This window comes from Hyla sarda, unplaced genomic scaffold (assembly GCF_029499605.1).
Source record: "Hyla sarda isolate aHylSar1 unplaced genomic scaffold, aHylSar1.hap1 scaffold_623, whole genome shotgun sequence".
Taxonomy (NCBI): domain Eukaryota; kingdom Metazoa; phylum Chordata; class Amphibia; order Anura; family Hylidae; genus Hyla; species Hyla sarda.
In genome coordinates, this window is record NW_026610638.1 from 60,631 (window position 1) to 78,748 (window position 18,118).

Below are 18,118 nucleotides of genomic sequence, written 5' to 3' on the forward strand. Positions count from 1 at the left end.
ACTGGAATGGGGTGGTGCACTGTTCACTACCCGAATATACTGCCACATCGGGTCAATGCATAGGGCGACAGAAGCAAGCTTCCAAATCAGCTCCCTTTCTCAAAAATCCATTTAATTTATGGTCCCCAGATAGGGAACGTATGTATCAGTATGTGCTCACAAGTCACCCAAGTGCAAGTATTCACACAAAAAAAAACGTGCCTCAGGATGCGATCTGTCGCAAGATCCTTTCTTTTTTTACACTTGATCTAAGCCAAAAGGCCTAGAGGGGATAACCGGGAAAGGGGTGGACCCAACCATGTCCCCTTCATGAGCACTCACATTACTCATAGGAATGGAAGGAAGGCTGGCAGCCAACCAGCCTCCCATACACTCTCTGGGTGGGTGGCAGTCAGCCACCCATACATACATACAGCACAGGCTAAACCCACATCATCACTTAAAAAAAGGACAGGCGACCATTGCACTCTGATGGAGCATTTAGCAATGCAATCCATAGCCTGGCTTTTGCCTGAACCCCCATCACTCCTCCTCTTGCATATAAGACAATATTTCAGATCTGCATATGAAAACAACACGCCTACCTTTGTTGCACATAGCTGCCTGCCTGTCTCTAGTTACCCCACTGGCTGTAGCTGCGTCCCTTCCGACATGGAATAACACCAACTGTAACGATAAACTGAAAATTAACAGTATAAACCTGCATCATTTTGGACTCTGGTATTTGCTGAATCCGGGTGACCTGACAATCGATGGTGGTGCCGCTGGTGATTCTGGCCTTCTTGGAATCTGTTGGGCCTATGTGTTAGCTCACACATCACTTGGGTATCCATGGTAACTACCACAACATGGTCATCTGCAGTTTACATCTAGCCCGTGGCATTGAATGGCATTTTAAAAGTGCTAAGGGTCCTGGTGCAATAATCCTCCCATGAGGATCAGCCTCAACGGCTTTGTAGATTGCACTCATGTCAGCAACTCCATATACATTTTTTTTTCTTCATGCTTCTTTCTTCATCCTTTTTTCTTTCTGTCATTCAGACTTTCATTCATTCGATCTCTCTCACTCACTTGCTTTAACTCATTTGTTCTCACTCACTCACTCACTCACTCAATCACTCACTCACTCATTCACTCTCACTCACTCTCACTCTCTCACTCACTCGCTCACTAAGTCAGTCTCTCTCTCTCTCTCTCTCTTTTTCTTTTTATATATATTTTTTTCCGTCTTCTTCTTCTTCTTCTTCTTCTTCTTCTTCAGACCCTGTCATAGCACTAATGCCTTTCCAATACCACCAGCAGATGGAGACACTCCATTGCAACATTGGTTGTGAGCAGCAGTTTCTAAAAACAAATGCCTCATGGCGGATTTCCCATCCATCAATGGATGGTAAATTTTGTTTTTATCATTCACTGACCACAGATACCAATGCATGGTCAAGCAACAGCAATGACACACCCTTGTGTATAGGCATGAGACCCTCACGTCATTTAACAGGATTCAGCACCACCCACAAGACAGCTACCTGTCATGTCATGTCAAACCTGCACAGGTGTGCTAGATTATTATTATTTAGTTTTATTTTATTTTTTTACACCAATCAGTGTGCAAACATGGTCATTAAAACGCTAAATGAATAGACGTTCATAAACCAGTCAGTGCAACTCATCATTTTGGTCTCCAATTCTCAAACTCAAATTCTCACCCACGGAGGATTAAATGAGAATCTTTCTTGTTTAACACTGGAATGGGGTGGTGCACTGTTCACTACCCGAATATACTGCCACATCGGGTCAATGCATAGGGCGACAGAAGCAAGCTTCCAAATCAGCTCCCTTTCTCAAAAATCCATTTAATTTATGGTCCCCAGATAGGGAACGTATGTATCAGTATGTGCTCACAAGTCACCCAAGTGCAAGTATTCACACAAAAAAAAACGTGCCTCAGGATGCGATCTGTCGCAAGATCCTTTCTTTTTTTACACTTGATCTAAGCCAAAAGGCCTAGAGGGGATAACCGGGAAAGGGGTGGACCCAACCATGTCCCCTTCATGAGCACTCACATTACTCATAGGAATGGAAGGAAGGCTGGCAGCCAACCAGCCTCCCATACACTCTCTGGGTGGGTGGCAGTCAGCCACCCATACATACATACAGCACAGGCTAAACCCACATCATCACTTAAAAAAAGGACAGGCGACCATTGCACTCTGATGGAGCATTTAGCAATGCAATCCATAGCCTGGCTTTTGCCTGAACCCCCATCACTCCTCCTCTTGCATATAAGACAATATTTCAGATCTGCATATGAAAACAACACGCCTACCTTTGTTGCACATAGCTGCCTGCCTGTCTCTAGTTACCCCACTGGCTGTAGCTGCGTCCCTTCCGACATGGAATAACACCAACTGTAACGATAAACTGAAAATTAACAGTATAAACCTGCATCATTTTGGACTCTGGTATTTGCTGAATCCGGGTGACCTGACAATCGATGGTGGTGCCGCTGGTGATTCTGGCCTTCTTGGAATCTGTTGGGCCTATGTGTTAGCTCACACATCACTTGGGTATCCATGGTAACTACCACAACATGGTCATCTGCAGTTTACATCTAGCCCGTGGCATTGAATGGCATTTTAAAAGTGCTAAGGGTCCTGGTGCAATAATCCTCCCATGAGGATCAGCCTCAACGGCTTTGTAGATTGCACTCATGTCAGCAACTCCATATACATTTTTTTTTCTTCATGCTTCTTTCTTCATCCTTTTTTCTTTCTGTCATTCAGACTTTCATTCATTCGATCTCTCTCACTCACTTGCTTTAACTCATTTGTTCTCACTCACTCACTCACTCACTCAATCACTCACTCACTCATTCACTCTCACTCACTCTCACTCTCTCACTCACTCGCTCACTAAGTCAGTCTCTCTCTCTCTCTCTCTCTTTTTCTTTTTATATATATTTTTTTCCGTCTTCTTCTTCTTCTTCTTCTTCTTCTTCTTCAGACCCTGTCATAGCACTAATGCCTTTCCAATACCACCAGCAGATGGAGACACTCCATTGCAACATTGGTTGTGAGCAGCAGTTTCTAAAAACAAATGCCTCATGGCGGATTTCCCATCCATCAATGGATGGTAAATTTTGTTTTTATCATTCACTGACCACAGATACCAATGCATGGTCAAGCAACAGCAATGACACACCCTTGTGTATAGGCATGAGACCCTCACGTCATTTAACAGGATTCAGCACCACCCACAAGACAGCTACCTGTCATGTCATGTCAAACCTGCACAGGTGTGCTAGATTATTATTATTTAGTTTTATTTTATTTTTTTACACCAATCAGTGTGCAAACATGGTCATTAAAACGCTAAATGAATAGACGTTCATAAACCAGTCAGTGCAACTCATCATTTTGGTCTCCAATTCTCAAACTCAAATTCTCACCCACGGAGGATTAAATGAGAATCTTTCTTGTTTAACACTGGAATGGGGTGGTGCACTGTTCACTACCCGAATATACTGCCACATCGGGTCAATGCATAGGGCGACAGAAGCAAGCTTCCAAATCAGCTCCCTTTCTCAAAAATCCATTTAATTTATGGTCCCCAGATAGGGAACGTATGTATCAGTATGTGCTCACAAGTCACCCAAGTGCAAGTATTCACACAAAAAAAAAACGTGCCTCAGGATGCGATCTGTCGCAAGATCCTTTCTTTTTTTACACTTGATCTAAGCCAAAAGGCCTAGAGGGGATAACCGGGAAAGGGGTGGACCCAACCATGTCCCCTTCATGAGCACTCACATTACTCATAGGAATGGAAGGAAGGCTGGCAGCCAACCAGCCTCCCATACACTCTCTGGGTGGGTGGCAGTCAGCCACCCATACATACATACAGCACAGGCTAAACCCACATCATCACTTAAAAAAAGGACAGGCGACCATTGCACTCTGATGGAGCATTTAGCAATGCAATCCATAGCCTGGCTTTTGCCTGAACCCCCATCACTCCTCCTCTTGCATATAAGACAATATTTCAGATCTGCATATGAAAACAACACGCCTACCTTTGTTGCACATAGCTGCCTGCCTGTCTCTAGTTACCCCACTGGCTGTAGCTGCGTCCCTTCCGACATGGAATAACACCAACTGTAACGATAAACTGAAAATTAACAGTATAAACCTGCATCATTTTGGACTCTGGTATTTGCTGAATCCGGGTGACCTGACAATCGATGGTGGTGCCGCTGGTGATTCTGGCCTTCTTGGAATCTGTTGGGCCTATGTGTTAGCTCACACATCACTTGGGTATCCATGGTAACTACCACAACATGGTCATCTGCAGTTTACATCTAGCCCGTGGCATTGAATGGCATTTTAAAAGTGCTAAGGGTCCTGGTGCAATAATCCTCCCATGAGGATCAGCCTCAACGGCTTTGTAGATTGCACTCATGTCAGCAACTCCATATACATTTTTTTTTCTTCATGCTTCTTTCTTCATCCTTTTTTCTTTCTGTCATTCAGACTTTCATTCATTCGATCTCTCTCACTCACTTGCTTTAACTCATTTGTTCTCACTCACTCACTCACTCACTCAATCACTCACTCACTCATTCACTCTCACTCACTCTCACTCTCTCACTCACTCGCTCACTAAGTCAGTCTCTCTCTCTCTCTCTCTCTTTTTCTTTTTATATATATTTTTTTCCGTCTTCTTCTTCTTCTTCTTCTTCTTCTTCAGACCCTGTCATAGCACTAATGCCTTTCCAATACCACCAGCAGATGGAGACACTCCATTGCAACATTGGTTGTGAGCAGCAGTTTCTAAAAACAAATGCCTCATGGCGGATTTCCCATCCATCAATGGATGGTAAATTTTGTTTTTATCATTCACTGACCACAGATACCAATGCATGGTCAAGCAACAGCAATGACACACCCTTGTGTATAGGCATGAGACCCTCACGTCATTTAACAGGATTCAGCACCACCCACAAGACAGCTACCTGTCATGTCATGTCAAACCTGCACAGGTGTGCTAGATTATTATTATTTAGTTTTATTTTATTTTTTTACACCAATCAGTGTGCAAACATGGTCATTAAAACGCTAAATGAATAGACGTTCATAAACCAGTCAGTGCAACTCATCATTTTGGTCTCCAATTCTCAAACTCAAATTCTCACCCACGGAGGATTAAATGAGAATCTTTCTTGTTTAACACTGGAATGGGGTGGTGCACTGTTCACTACCCGAATATACTGCCACATCGGGTCAATGCATAGGGCGACAGAAGCAAGCTTCCAAATCAGCTCCCTTTCTCAAAAATCCATTTAATTTATGGTCCCCAGATAGGGAACGTATGTATCAGTATGTGCTCACAAGTCACCCAAGTGCAAGTATTCACACAAAAAAAAACGTGCCTCAGGATGCGATCTGTCGCAAGATCCTTTCTTTTTTTACACTTGATCTAAGCCAAAAGGCCTAGAGGGGATAACCGGGAAAGGGGTGGACCCAACCATGTCCCCTTCATGAGCACTCACATTACTCATAGGAATGGAAGGAAGGCTGGCAGCCAACCAGCCTCCCATACACTCTCTGGGTGGGTGGCAGTCAGCCACCCATACATACATACAGCACAGGCTAAACCCACATCATCACTTAAAAAAAGGACAGGCGACCATTGCACTCTGATGGAGCATTTAGCAATGCAATCCATAGCCTGGCTTTTGCCTGAACCCCCATCACTCCTCCTCTTGCATATAAGACAATATTTCAGATCTGCATATGAAAACAACACGCCTACCTTTGTTGCACATAGCTGCCTGCCTGTCTCTAGTTACCCCACTGGCTGTAGCTGCGTCCCTTCCGACATGGAATAACACCAACTGTAACGATAAACTGAAAATTAACAGTATAAACCTGCATCATTTTGGACTCTGGTATTTGCTGAATCCGGGTGACCTGACAATCGATGGTGGTGCCGCTGGTGATTCTGGCCTTCTTGGAATCTGTTGGGCCTATGTGTTAGCTCACACATCACTTGGGTATCCATGGTAACTACCACAACATGGTCATCTGCAGTTTACATCTAGCCCGTGGCATTGAATGGCATTTTAAAAGTGCTAAGGGTCCTGGTGCAATAATCCTCCCATGAGGATCAGCCTCAACGGCTTTGTAGATTGCACTCATGTCAGCAACTCCATATACATTTTTTTTTCTTCATGCTTCTTTCTTCATCCTTTTTTCTTTCTGTCATTCAGACTTTCATTCATTCGATCTCTCTCACTCACTTGCTTTAACTCATTTGTTCTCACTCACTCACTCACTCACTCAATCACTCACTCACTCATTCACTCTCACTCACTCTCACTCTCTCACTCACTCGCTCACTAAGTCAGTCTCTCTCTCTCTCTCTCTCTTTTTCTTTTTATATATATTTTTTTCCGTCTTCTTCTTCTTCTTCTTCTTCTTCTTCTTCAGACCCTGTCATAGCACTAATGCCTTTCCAATACCACCAGCAGATGGAGACACTCCATTGCAACATTGGTTGTGAGCAGCAGTTTCTAAAAACAAATGCCTCATGGCGGATTTCCCATCCATCAATGGATGGTAAATTTTGTTTTTATCATTCACTGACCACAGATACCAATGCATGGTCAAGCAACAGCAATGACACACCCTTGTGTATAGGCATGAGACCCTCACGTCATTTAACAGGATTCAGCACCACCCACAAGACAGCTACCTGTCATGTCATGTCAAACCTGCACAGGTGTGCTAGATTATTATTATTTAGTTTTATTTTATTTTTTTACACCAATCAGTGTGCAAACATGGTCATTAAAACGCTAAATGAATAGACGTTCATAAACCAGTCAGTGCAACTCATCATTTTGGTCTCCAATTCTCAAACTCAAATTCTCACCCACGGAGGATTAAATGAGAATCTTTCTTGTTTAACACTGGAATGGGGTGGTGCACTGTTCACTACCCGAATATACTGCCACATCGGGTCAATGCATAGGGCGACAGAAGCAAGCTTCCAAATCAGCTCCCTTTCTCAAAAATCCATTTAATTTATGGTCCCCAGATAGGGAACGTATGTATCAGTATGTGCTCACAAGTCACCCAAGTGCAAGTATTCACACAAAAAAAAACGTGCCTCAGGATGCGATCTGTCGCAAGATCCTTTCTTTTTTTACACTTGATCTAAGCCAAAAGGCCTAGAGGGGATAACCGGGAAAGGGGTGGACCCAACCATGTCCCCTTCATGAGCACTCACATTACTCATAGGAATGGAAGGAAGGCTGGCAGCCAACCAGCCTCCCATACACTCTCTGGGTGGGTGGCAGTCAGCCACCCATACATACATACAGCACAGGCTAAACCCACATCATCACTTAAAAAAAGGACAGGCGACCATTGCACTCTGATGGAGCATTTAGCAATGCAATCCATAGCCTGGCTTTTGCCTGAACCCCCATCACTCCTCCTCTTGCATATAAGACAATATTTCAGATCTGCATATGAAAACAACACGCCTACCTTTGTTGCACATAGCTGCCTGCCTGTCTCTAGTTACCCCACTGGCTGTAGCTGCGTCCCTTCCGACATGGAATAACACCAACTGTAACGATAAACTGAAAATTAACAGTATAAACCTGCATCATTTTGGACTCTGGTATTTGCTGAATCCGGGTGACCTGACAATCGATGGTGGTGCCGCTGGTGATTCTGGCCTTCTTGGAATCTGTTGGGCCTATGTGTTAGCTCACACATCACTTGGGTATCCATGGTAACTACCACAACATGGTCATCTGCAGTTTACATCTAGCCCGTGGCATTGAATGGCATTTTAAAAGTGCTAAGGGTCCTGGTGCAATAATCCTCCCATGAGGATCAGCCTCAACGGCTTTGTAGATTGCACTCATGTCAGCAACTCCATATACATTTTTTTTTCTTCATGCTTCTTTCTTCATCCTTTTTTCTTTCTGTCATTCAGACTTTCATTCATTCGATCTCTCTCACTCACTTGCTTTAACTCATTTGTTCTCACTCACTCACTCACTCACTCAATCACTCACTCACTCATTCACTCTCACTCACTCTCACTCTCTCACTCACTCGCTCACTAAGTCAGTCTCTCTCTCTCTCTCTCTCTTTTTCTTTTTATATATATTTTTTTCCGTCTTCTTCTTCTTCTTCTTCAGACCCTGTCATAGCACTAATGCCTTTCCAATACCACCAGCAGATGGAGACACTCCATTGCAACATTGGTTGTGAGCAGCAGTTTCTAAAAACAAATGCCTCATGGCGGATTTCCCATCCATCAATGGATGGTAAATTTTGTTTTTATCATTCACTGACCACAGATACCAATGCATGGTCAAGCAACAGCAATGACACACCCTTGTGTATAGGCATGAGACCCTCACGTCATTTAACAGGATTCAGCACCACCCACAAGACAGCTACCTGTCATGTCATGTCAAACCTGCACAGGTGTGCTAGATTATTATTATTTAGTTTTATTTTATTTTTTTACACCAATCAGTGTGCAAACATGGTCATTAAAACGCTAAATGAATAGACGTTCATAAACCAGTCAGTGCAACTCATCATTTTGGTCTCCAATTCTCAAACTCAAATTCTCACCCACGGAGGATTAAATGAGAATCTTTCTTGTTTAACACTGGAATGGGGTGGTGCACTGTTCACTACCCGAATATACTGCCACATCGGGTCAATGCATAGGGCGACAGAAGCAAGCTTCCAAATCAGCTCCCTTTCTCAAAAATCCATTTAATTTATGGTCCCCAGATAGGGAACGTATGTATCAGTATGTGCTCACAAGTCACCCAAGTGCAAGTATTCACACAAAAAAAAACGTGCCTCAGGATGCGATCTGTCGCAAGATCCTTTCTTTTTTTACACTTGATCTAAGCCAAAAGGCCTAGAGGGGATAACCGGGAAAGGGGTGGACCCAACCATGTCCCCTTCATGAGCACTCACATTACTCATAGGAATGGAAGGAAGGCTGGCAGCCAACCAGCCTCCCATACACTCTCTGGGTGGGTGGCAGTCAGCCACCCATACATACATACAGCACAGGCTAAACCCACATCATCACTTAAAAAAAGGACAGGCGACCATTGCACTCTGATGGAGCATTTAGCAATGCAATCCATAGCCTGGCTTTTGCCTGAACCCCCATCACTCCTCCTCTTGCATATAAGACAATATTTCAGATCTGCATATGAAAACAACACGCCTACCTTTGTTGCACATAGCTGCCTGCCTGTCTCTAGTTACCCCACTGGCTGTAGCTGCGTCCCTTCCGACATGGAATAACACCAACTGTAACGATAAACTGAAAATTAACAGTATAAACCTGCATCATTTTGGACTCTGGTATTTGCTGAATCCGGGTGACCTGACAATCGATGGTGGTGCCGCTGGTGATTCTGGCCTTCTTGGAATCTGTTGGGCCTATGTGTTAGCTCACACATCACTTGGGTATCCATGGTAACTACCACAACATGGTCATCTGCAGTTTACATCTAGCCCGTGGCATTGAATGGCATTTTAAAAGTGCTAAGGGTCCTGGTGCAATAATCCTCCCATGAGGATCAGCCTCAACGGCTTTGTAGATTGCACTCATGTCAGCAACTCCATATACATTTTTTTTTCTTCATGCTTCTTTCTTCATCCTTTTTTCTTTCTGTCATTCAGACTTTCATTCATTCGATCTCTCTCACTCACTTGCTTTAACTCATTTGTTCTCACTCACTCACTCACTCACTCAATCACTCACTCACTCATTCACTCTCACTCACTCTCACTCTCTCACTCACTCGCTCACTAAGTCAGTCTCTCTCTCTCTCTCTCTCTTTTTCTTTTTATATATATTTTTTTCCGTCTTCTTCTTCTTCTTCTTCTTCTTCTTCTTCTTCTTCAGACCCTGTCATAGCACTAATGCCTTTCCAATACCACCAGCAGATGGAGACACTCCATTGCAACATTGGTTGTGAGCAGCAGTTTCTAAAAACAAATGCCTCATGGCGGATTTCCCATCCATCAATGGATGGTAAATTTTGTTTTTATCATTCACTGACCACAGATACCAATGCATGGTCAAGCAACAGCAATGACACACCCTTGTGTATAGGCATGAGACCCTCACGTCATTTAACAGGATTCAGCACCACCCACAAGACAGCTACCTGTCATGTCATGTCAAACCTGCACAGGTGTGCTAGATTATTATTATTTAGTTTTATTTTATTTTTTTACACCAATCAGTGTGCAAACATGGTCATTAAAACGCTAAATGAATAGACGTTCATAAACCAGTCAGTGCAACTCATCATTTTGGTCTCCAATTCTCAAACTCAAATTCTCACCCACGGAGGATTAAATGAGAATCTTTCTTGTTTAACACTGGAATGGGGTGGTGCACTGTTCACTACCCGAATATACTGCCACATCGGGTCAATGCATAGGGCGACAGAAGCAAGCTTCCAAATCAGCTCCCTTTCTCAAAAATCCATTTAATTTATGGTCCCCAGATAGGGAACGTATGTATCAGTATGTGCTCACAAGTCACCCAAGTGCAAGTATTCACACAAAAAAAAACGTGCCTCAGGATGCGATCTGTCGCAAGATCCTTTCTTTTTTTACACTTGATCTAAGCCAAAAGGCCTAGAGGGGATAACCGGGAAAGGGGTGGACCCAACCATGTCCCCTTCATGAGCACTCACATTACTCATAGGAATGGAAGGAAGGCTGGCAGCCAACCAGCCTCCCATACACTCTCTGGGTGGGTGGCAGTCAGCCACCCATACATACATACAGCACAGGCTAAACCCACATCATCACTTAAAAAAAGGACAGGCGACCATTGCACTCTGATGGAGCATTTAGCAATGCAATCCATAGCCTGGCTTTTGCCTGAACCCCCATCACTCCTCCTCTTGCATATAAGACAATATTTCAGATCTGCATATGAAAACAACACGCCTACCTTTGTTGCACATAGCTGCCTGCCTGTCTCTAGTTACCCCACTGGCTGTAGCTGCGTCCCTTCCGACATGGAATAACACCAACTGTAACGATAAACTGAAAATTAACAGTATAAACCTGCATCATTTTGGACTCTGGTATTTGCTGAATCCGGGTGACCTGACAATCGATGGTGGTGCCGCTGGTGATTCTGGCCTTCTTGGAATCTGTTGGGCCTATGTGTTAGCTCACACATCACTTGGGTATCCATGGTAACTACCACAACATGGTCATCTGCAGTTTACATCTAGCCCGTGGCATTGAATGGCATTTTAAAAGTGCTAAGGGTCCTGGTGCAATAATCCTCCCATGAGGATCAGCCTCAACGGCTTTGTAGATTGCACTCATGTCAGCAACTCCATATACATTTTTTTTTCTTCATGCTTCTTTCTTCATCCTTTTTTCTTTCTGTCATTCAGACTTTCATTCATTCGATCTCTCTCACTCACTTGCTTTAACTCATTTGTTCTCACTCACTCACTCACTCACTCAATCACTCACTCACTCATTCACTCTCACTCACTCTCACTCTCTCACTCACTCGCTCACTAAGTCAGTCTCTCTCTCTCTCTCTCTCTTTTTCTTTTTATATATATTTTTTTCCGTCTTCTTCTTCTTCTTCTTCTTCTTCTTCTTCAGACCCTGTCATAGCACTAATGCCTTTCCAATACCACCAGCAGATGGAGACACTCCATTGCAACATTGGTTGTGAGCAGCAGTTTCTAAAAACAAATGCCTCATGGCGGATTTCCCATCCATCAATGGATGGTAAATTTTGTTTTTATCATTCACTGACCACAGATACCAATGCATGGTCAAGCAACAGCAATGACACACCCTTGTGTATAGGCATGAGACCCTCACGTCATTTAACAGGATTCAGCACCACCCACAAGACAGCTACCTGTCATGTCATGTCAAACCTGCACAGGTGTGCTAGATTATTATTATTTAGTTTTATTTTATTTTTTTACACCAATCAGTGTGCAAACATGGTCATTAAAACGCTAAATGAATAGACGTTCATAAACCAGTCAGTGCAACTCATCATTTTGGTCTCCAATTCTCAAACTCAAATTCTCACCCACGGAGGATTAAATGAGAATCTTTCTTGTTTAACACTGGAATGGGGTGGTGCACTGTTCACTACCCGAATATACTGCCACATCGGGTCAATGCATAGGGCGACAGAAGCAAGCTTCCAAATCAGCTCCCTTTCTCAAAAATCCATTTAATTTATGGTCCCCAGATAGGGAACGTATGTATCAGTATGTGCTCACAAGTCACCCAAGTGCAAGTATTCACACAAAAAAAAACGTGCCTCAGGATGCGATCTGTCGCAAGATCCTTTCTTTTTTTACACTTGATCTAAGCCAAAAGGCCTAGAGGGGATAACCGGGAAAGGGGTGGACCCAACCATGTCCCCTTCATGAGCACTCACATTACTCATAGGAATGGAAGGAAGGCTGGCAGCCAACCAGCCTCCCATACACTCTCTGGGTGGGTGGCAGTCAGCCACCCATACATACATACAGCACAGGCTAAACCCACATCATCACTTAAAAAAAGGACAGGCGACCATTGCACTCTGATGGAGCATTTAGCAATGCAATCCATAGCCTGGCTTTTGCCTGAACCCCCATCACTCCTCCTCTTGCATATAAGACAATATTTCAGATCTGCATATGAAAACAACACGCCTACCTTTGTTGCACATAGCTGCCTGCCTGTCTCTAGTTACCCCACTGGCTGTAGCTGCGTCCCTTCCGACATGGAATAACACCAACTGTAACGATAAACTGAAAATTAACAGTATAAACCTGCATCATTTTGGACTCTGGTATTTGCTGAATCCGGGTGACCTGACAATCGATGGTGGTGCCGCTGGTGATTCTGGCCTTCTTGGAATCTGTTGGGCCTATGTGTTAGCTCACACATCACTTGGGTATCCATGGTAACTACCACAACATGGTCATCTGCAGTTTACATCTAGCCCGTGGCATTGAATGGCATTTTAAAAGTGCTAAGGGTCCTGGTGCAATAATCCTCCCATGAGGATCAGCCTCAACGGCTTTGTAGATTGCACTCATGTCAGCAACTCCATATACATTTTTTTTTCTTCATGCTTCTTTCTTCATCCTTTTTTCTTTCTGTCATTCAGACTTTCATTCATTCGATCTCTCTCACTCACTTGCTTTAACTCATTTGTTCTCACTCACTCACTCACTCACTCAATCACTCACTCACTCATTCACTCTCACTCACTCTCACTCTCTCACTCACTCGCTCACTAAGTCAGTCTCTCTCTCTCTCTCTCTCTTTTTCTTTTTATATATATTTTTTTCCGTCTTCTTCTTCTTCTTCTTCTTCTTCTTCTTCAGACCCTGTCATAGCACTAATGCCTTTCCAATACCACCAGCAGATGGAGACACTCCATTGCAACATTGGTTGTGAGCAGCAGTTTCTAAAAACAAATGCCTCATGGCGGATTTCCCATCCATCAATGGATGGTAAATTTTGTTTTTATCATTCACTGACCACAGATACCAATGCATGGTCAAGCAACAGCAATGACACACCCTTGTGTATAGGCATGAGACCCTCACGTCATTTAACAGGATTCAGCACCACCCACAAGACAGCTACCTGTCATGTCATGTCAAACCTGCACAGGTGTGCTAGATTATTATTATTTAGTTTTATTTTATTTTTTTACACCAATCAGTGTGCAAACATGGTCATTAAAACGCTAAATGAATAGACGTTCATAAACCAGTCAGTGCAACTCATCATTTTGGTCTCCAATTCTCAAACTCAAATTCTCACCCACGGAGGATTAAATGAGAATCTTTCTTGTTTAACACTGGAATGGGGTGGTGCACTGTTCACTACCCGAATATACTGCCACATCGGGTCAATGCATAGGGCGACAGAAGCAAGCTTCCAAATCAGCTCCCTTTCTCAAAAATCCATTTAATTTATGGTCCCCAGATAGGGAACGTATGTATCAGTATGTGCTCACAAGTCACCCAAGTGCAAGTATTCACACAAAAAAAAACGTGCCTCAGGATGCGATCTGTCGCAAGATCCTTTCTTTTTTTACACTTGATCTAAGCCAAAAGGCCTAGAGGGGATAACCGGGAAAGGGGTGGACCCAACCATGTCCCCTTCATGAGCACTCACATTACTCATAGGAATGGAAGGAAGGCTGGCAGCCAACCAGCCTCCCATACACTCTCTGGGTGGGTGGCAGTCAGCCACCCATACATACATACAGCACAGGCTAAACCCACATCATCACTTAAAAAAAGGACAGGCGACCATTGCACTCTGATGGAGCATTTAGCAATGCAATCCATAGCCTGGCTTTTGCCTGAACCCCCATCACTCCTCCTCTTGCATATAAGACAATATTTCAGATCTGCATATGAAAACAACACGCCTACCTTTGTTGCACATAGCTGCCTGCCTGTCTCTAGTTACCCCACTGGCTGTAGCTGCGTCCCTTCCGACATGGAATAACACCAACTGTAACGATAAACTGAAAATTAACAGTATAAACCTGCATCATTTTGGACTCTGGTATTTGCTGAATCCGGGTGACCTGACAATCGATGGTGGTGCCGCTGGTGATTCTGGCCTTCTTGGAATCTGTTGGGCCTATGTGTTAGCTCACACATCACTTGGGTATCCATGGTAACTACCACAACATGGTCATCTGCAGTTTACATCTAGCCCGTGGCATTGAATGGCATTTTAAAAGTGCTAAGGGTCCTGGTGCAATAATCCTCCCATGAGGATCAGCCTCAACGGCTTTGTAGATTGCACTCATGTCAGCAACTCCATATACATTTTTTTTTCTTCATGCTTCTTTCTTCATCCTTTTTTCTTTCTGTCATTCAGACTTTCATTCATTCGATCTCTCTCACTCACTTGCTTTAACTCATTTGTTCTCACTCACTCACTCACTCACTCAATCACTCACTCACTCATTCACTCTCACTCACTCTCACTCTCTCACTCACTCGCTCACTAAGTCAGTCTCTCTCTCTCTCTCTCTCTTTTTCTTTTTATATATATTTTTTTCCGTCTTCTTCTTCTTCTTCTTCTTCTTCTTCAGACCCTGTCATAGCACTAATGCCTTTCCAATACCACCAGCAGATGGAGACACTCCATTGCAACATTGGTTGTGAGCAGCAGTTTCTAAAAACAAATGCCTCATGGCGGATTTCCCATCCATCAATGGATGGTAAATTTTGTTTTTATCATTCACTGACCACAGATACCAATGCATGGTCAAGCAACAGCAATGACACACCCTTGTGTATAGGCATGAGACCCTCACGTCATTTAACAGGATTCAGCACCACCCACAAGACAGCTACCTGTCATGTCATGTCAAACCTGCACAGGTGTGCTAGATTATTATTATTTAGTTTTATTTTATTTTTTTACACCAATCAGTGTGCAAACATGGTCATTAAAACGCTAAATGAATAGACGTTCATAAACCAGTCAGTGCAACTCATCATTTTGGTCTCCAATTCTCAAACTCAAATTCTCACCCACGGAGGATTAAATGAGAATCTTTCTTGTTTAACACTGGAATGGGGTGGTGCACTGTTCACTACCCGAATATACTGCCACATCGGGTCAATGCATAGGGCGACAGAAGCAAGCTTCCAAATCAGCTCCCTTTCTCAAAAATCCATTTAATTTATGGTCCCCAGATAGGGAACGTATGTATCAGTATGTGCTCACAAGTCACCCAAGTGCAAGTATTCACACAAAAAAAAACGTGCCTCAGGATGCGATCTGTCGCAAGATCCTTTCTTTTTTTACACTTGATCTAAGCCAAAAGGCCTAGAGGGGATAACCGGGAAAGGGGTGGACCCAACCATGTCCCCTTCATGAGCACTCACATTACTCATAGGAATGGAAGGAAGGCTGGCAGCCAACCAGCCTCCCATACACTCTCTGGGTGGGTGGCAGTCAGCCACCCATACATACATACATACAGCACAGGCTAAACCCACATCATCACTTAAAAAAAGGACAGGCGACCATTGCACTCTGATGGAGCATTTAGCAATGCAATCCATAGCCTGGCTTTTGCCTGAACCCCCATCACTCCTCCTCTTGCATATAAGACAATATTTCAGATCTGCATATGAAAACAACACGCCTACCTTTGTTGCACATAGCTGCCTGCCTGTCTCTAGTTACCCCACTGGCTGTAGCTGCGTCCCTTCCGACATGGAATAACACCAACTGTAACGATAAACTGAAAATTAACAGTATAAACCTGCATCATTTTGGACTCTGGTATTTGCTGAATCCGGGTGACCTGACAATCGATGGTGGTGCCGCTGGTGATTCTGGCCTTCTTGGAATCTGTTGGGCCTATGTGTTAGCTCACACATCACTTGGGTATCCATGGTAACTACCACAACATGGTCATCTGCAGTTTACATCTAGCCCGTGGCATTGAATGGCATTTTAAAAGTGCTAAGGGTCCTGGTGCAATAATCCTCCCATGAGGATCCGCCTCAACGGCTTTGTAGATTGCACTCATGTCAGCAACTCCATATACATTTTTTTTTCTTCATGCTTCTTTCTTCATCCTTTTTTCTTTCTGTCATTCAGACTTTCATTCATTCGATCTCTCTCACTCACTTGCTTTAACTCATTTGTTCTCACTCACTCACTCACTCACTCAATCACTCACTCACTCATTCACTCTCACTCACTCTCACTCTCTCACTCACTCGCTCACTAAGTCAGTCTCTCTCTCTCTCTCTCTCTTTTTCTTTTTATATATATTTTTTTCCGTCTTCTTCTTCTTCTTCTTCTTCTTCAGACCCTGTCATAGCACTAATGCCTTTCCAATACCACCAGCAGATGGAGACACTCCATTGCAACATTGGTTGTGAGCAGCAGTTTCTAAAAACAAATGCCTCATGGCGGATTTCCCATCCATCAATGGATGGTAAATTTTGTTTTTATCATTCACTGACCACAGATACCAATGCATGGTCAAGCAACAGCAATGACACACCCTTGTGTATAGGCATGAGACCCTCACGTCATTTAACAGGATTCAGCACCACCCACAAGACAGCTACCTGTCATGTCATGTCAAACCTGCACAGGTGTGCTAGATTATTATTATTTAGTTTTATTTTATTTTTTTACACCAATCAGTGTGCAAACATGGTCATTAAAACGCTAAATGAATAGACGTTCATAAACCAGTCAGTGCAACTCATCATTTTGGTCTCCAATTCTCAAACTCAAATTCTCACCCACGGAGGATTAAATGAGAATCTTTCTTGTTTAACACTGGAATGGGGTGGTGCACTGTTCACTACCCGAATATACTGCCACATCGGGTCAATGCATAGGGCGACAGAAGCAAGCTTCCAAATCAGCTCCCTTTCTCAAAAATCCATTTAATTTATGGTCCCCAGATAGGGAACGTATGTATCAGTATGTGCTCACAAGTCACCCAAGTGCAAGTATTCACACAAAAAAAAACGTGCCTCAGGATGCGATCTGTCGCAAGATCCTTTCTTTTTTTACACTTGATCTAAGCCAAAAGGCCTAGAGGGGATAACCGGGAAAGGGGTGGACCCAACCATGTCCCCTTCATGAGCACTCACATTACTCATAGGAATGGAAGGAAGGCTGGCAGCCAACCAGCCTCCCATACACTCTCTGGGTGGGTGGCAGTCAGCCACCCATACATACATACAGCACAGGCTAAACCCACATCATCACTTAAAAAAAGGACAGGCGACCATTGCACTCTGATGGAGCATTTAGCAATGCAATCCATAGCCTGGCTTTTGCCTGAACCCCCATCACTCCTCCTCTTGCATATAAGACAATATTTCAGATCTGCATATGAAAACAACACGCCTACCTTTGTTGCACATAGCTGCCTGCCTGTCTCTAGTTACCCCACTGGCTGTAGCTGCGTCCCTTCCGACATGGAATAACACCAACTGTAACGATAAACTGAAAATTAACAGTATAAACCTGCATCATTT

General features: G+C 43.6%; 11 pseudogenes; all 11 read right to left on the minus strand.

Moving 5' to 3' along the window:
* Positions 1 to 9: 9 nt before the first annotated feature.
* LOC130341667 (U2 spliceosomal RNA) lies at positions 10 to 273 on the minus strand (annotated as a pseudogene).
* A 1,478-nt stretch (positions 274 to 1,751) lies between these two features.
* LOC130341668 (U2 spliceosomal RNA) lies at positions 1,752 to 2,015 on the minus strand (annotated as a pseudogene).
* A 1,478-nt stretch (positions 2,016 to 3,493) lies between these two features.
* Positions 3,494 to 3,758, minus strand: LOC130341613 (U2 spliceosomal RNA; annotated as a pseudogene).
* Positions 3,759 to 5,233: 1,475 nt separating this feature from the next.
* LOC130341669 (U2 spliceosomal RNA) lies at positions 5,234 to 5,497 on the minus strand (annotated as a pseudogene).
* A 1,478-nt stretch (positions 5,498 to 6,975) lies between these two features.
* Positions 6,976 to 7,239, minus strand: LOC130341671 (U2 spliceosomal RNA; annotated as a pseudogene).
* A 1,466-nt stretch (positions 7,240 to 8,705) lies between these two features.
* Positions 8,706 to 8,969, minus strand: LOC130341672 (U2 spliceosomal RNA; annotated as a pseudogene).
* Positions 8,970 to 10,453: 1,484 nt separating this feature from the next.
* Positions 10,454 to 10,717, minus strand: LOC130341673 (U2 spliceosomal RNA; annotated as a pseudogene).
* Positions 10,718 to 12,195: 1,478 nt separating this feature from the next.
* On the minus strand, positions 12,196 to 12,459 carry LOC130341674 (U2 spliceosomal RNA; annotated as a pseudogene).
* A 1,478-nt stretch (positions 12,460 to 13,937) lies between these two features.
* On the minus strand, positions 13,938 to 14,201 carry LOC130341675 (U2 spliceosomal RNA; annotated as a pseudogene).
* A 1,475-nt stretch (positions 14,202 to 15,676) lies between these two features.
* Positions 15,677 to 15,940, minus strand: LOC130341677 (U2 spliceosomal RNA; annotated as a pseudogene).
* A 1,476-nt stretch (positions 15,941 to 17,416) lies between these two features.
* On the minus strand, positions 17,417 to 17,680 carry LOC130341678 (U2 spliceosomal RNA; annotated as a pseudogene).
* Between the last annotated feature and the right edge of the window lie 438 nt (positions 17,681 to 18,118).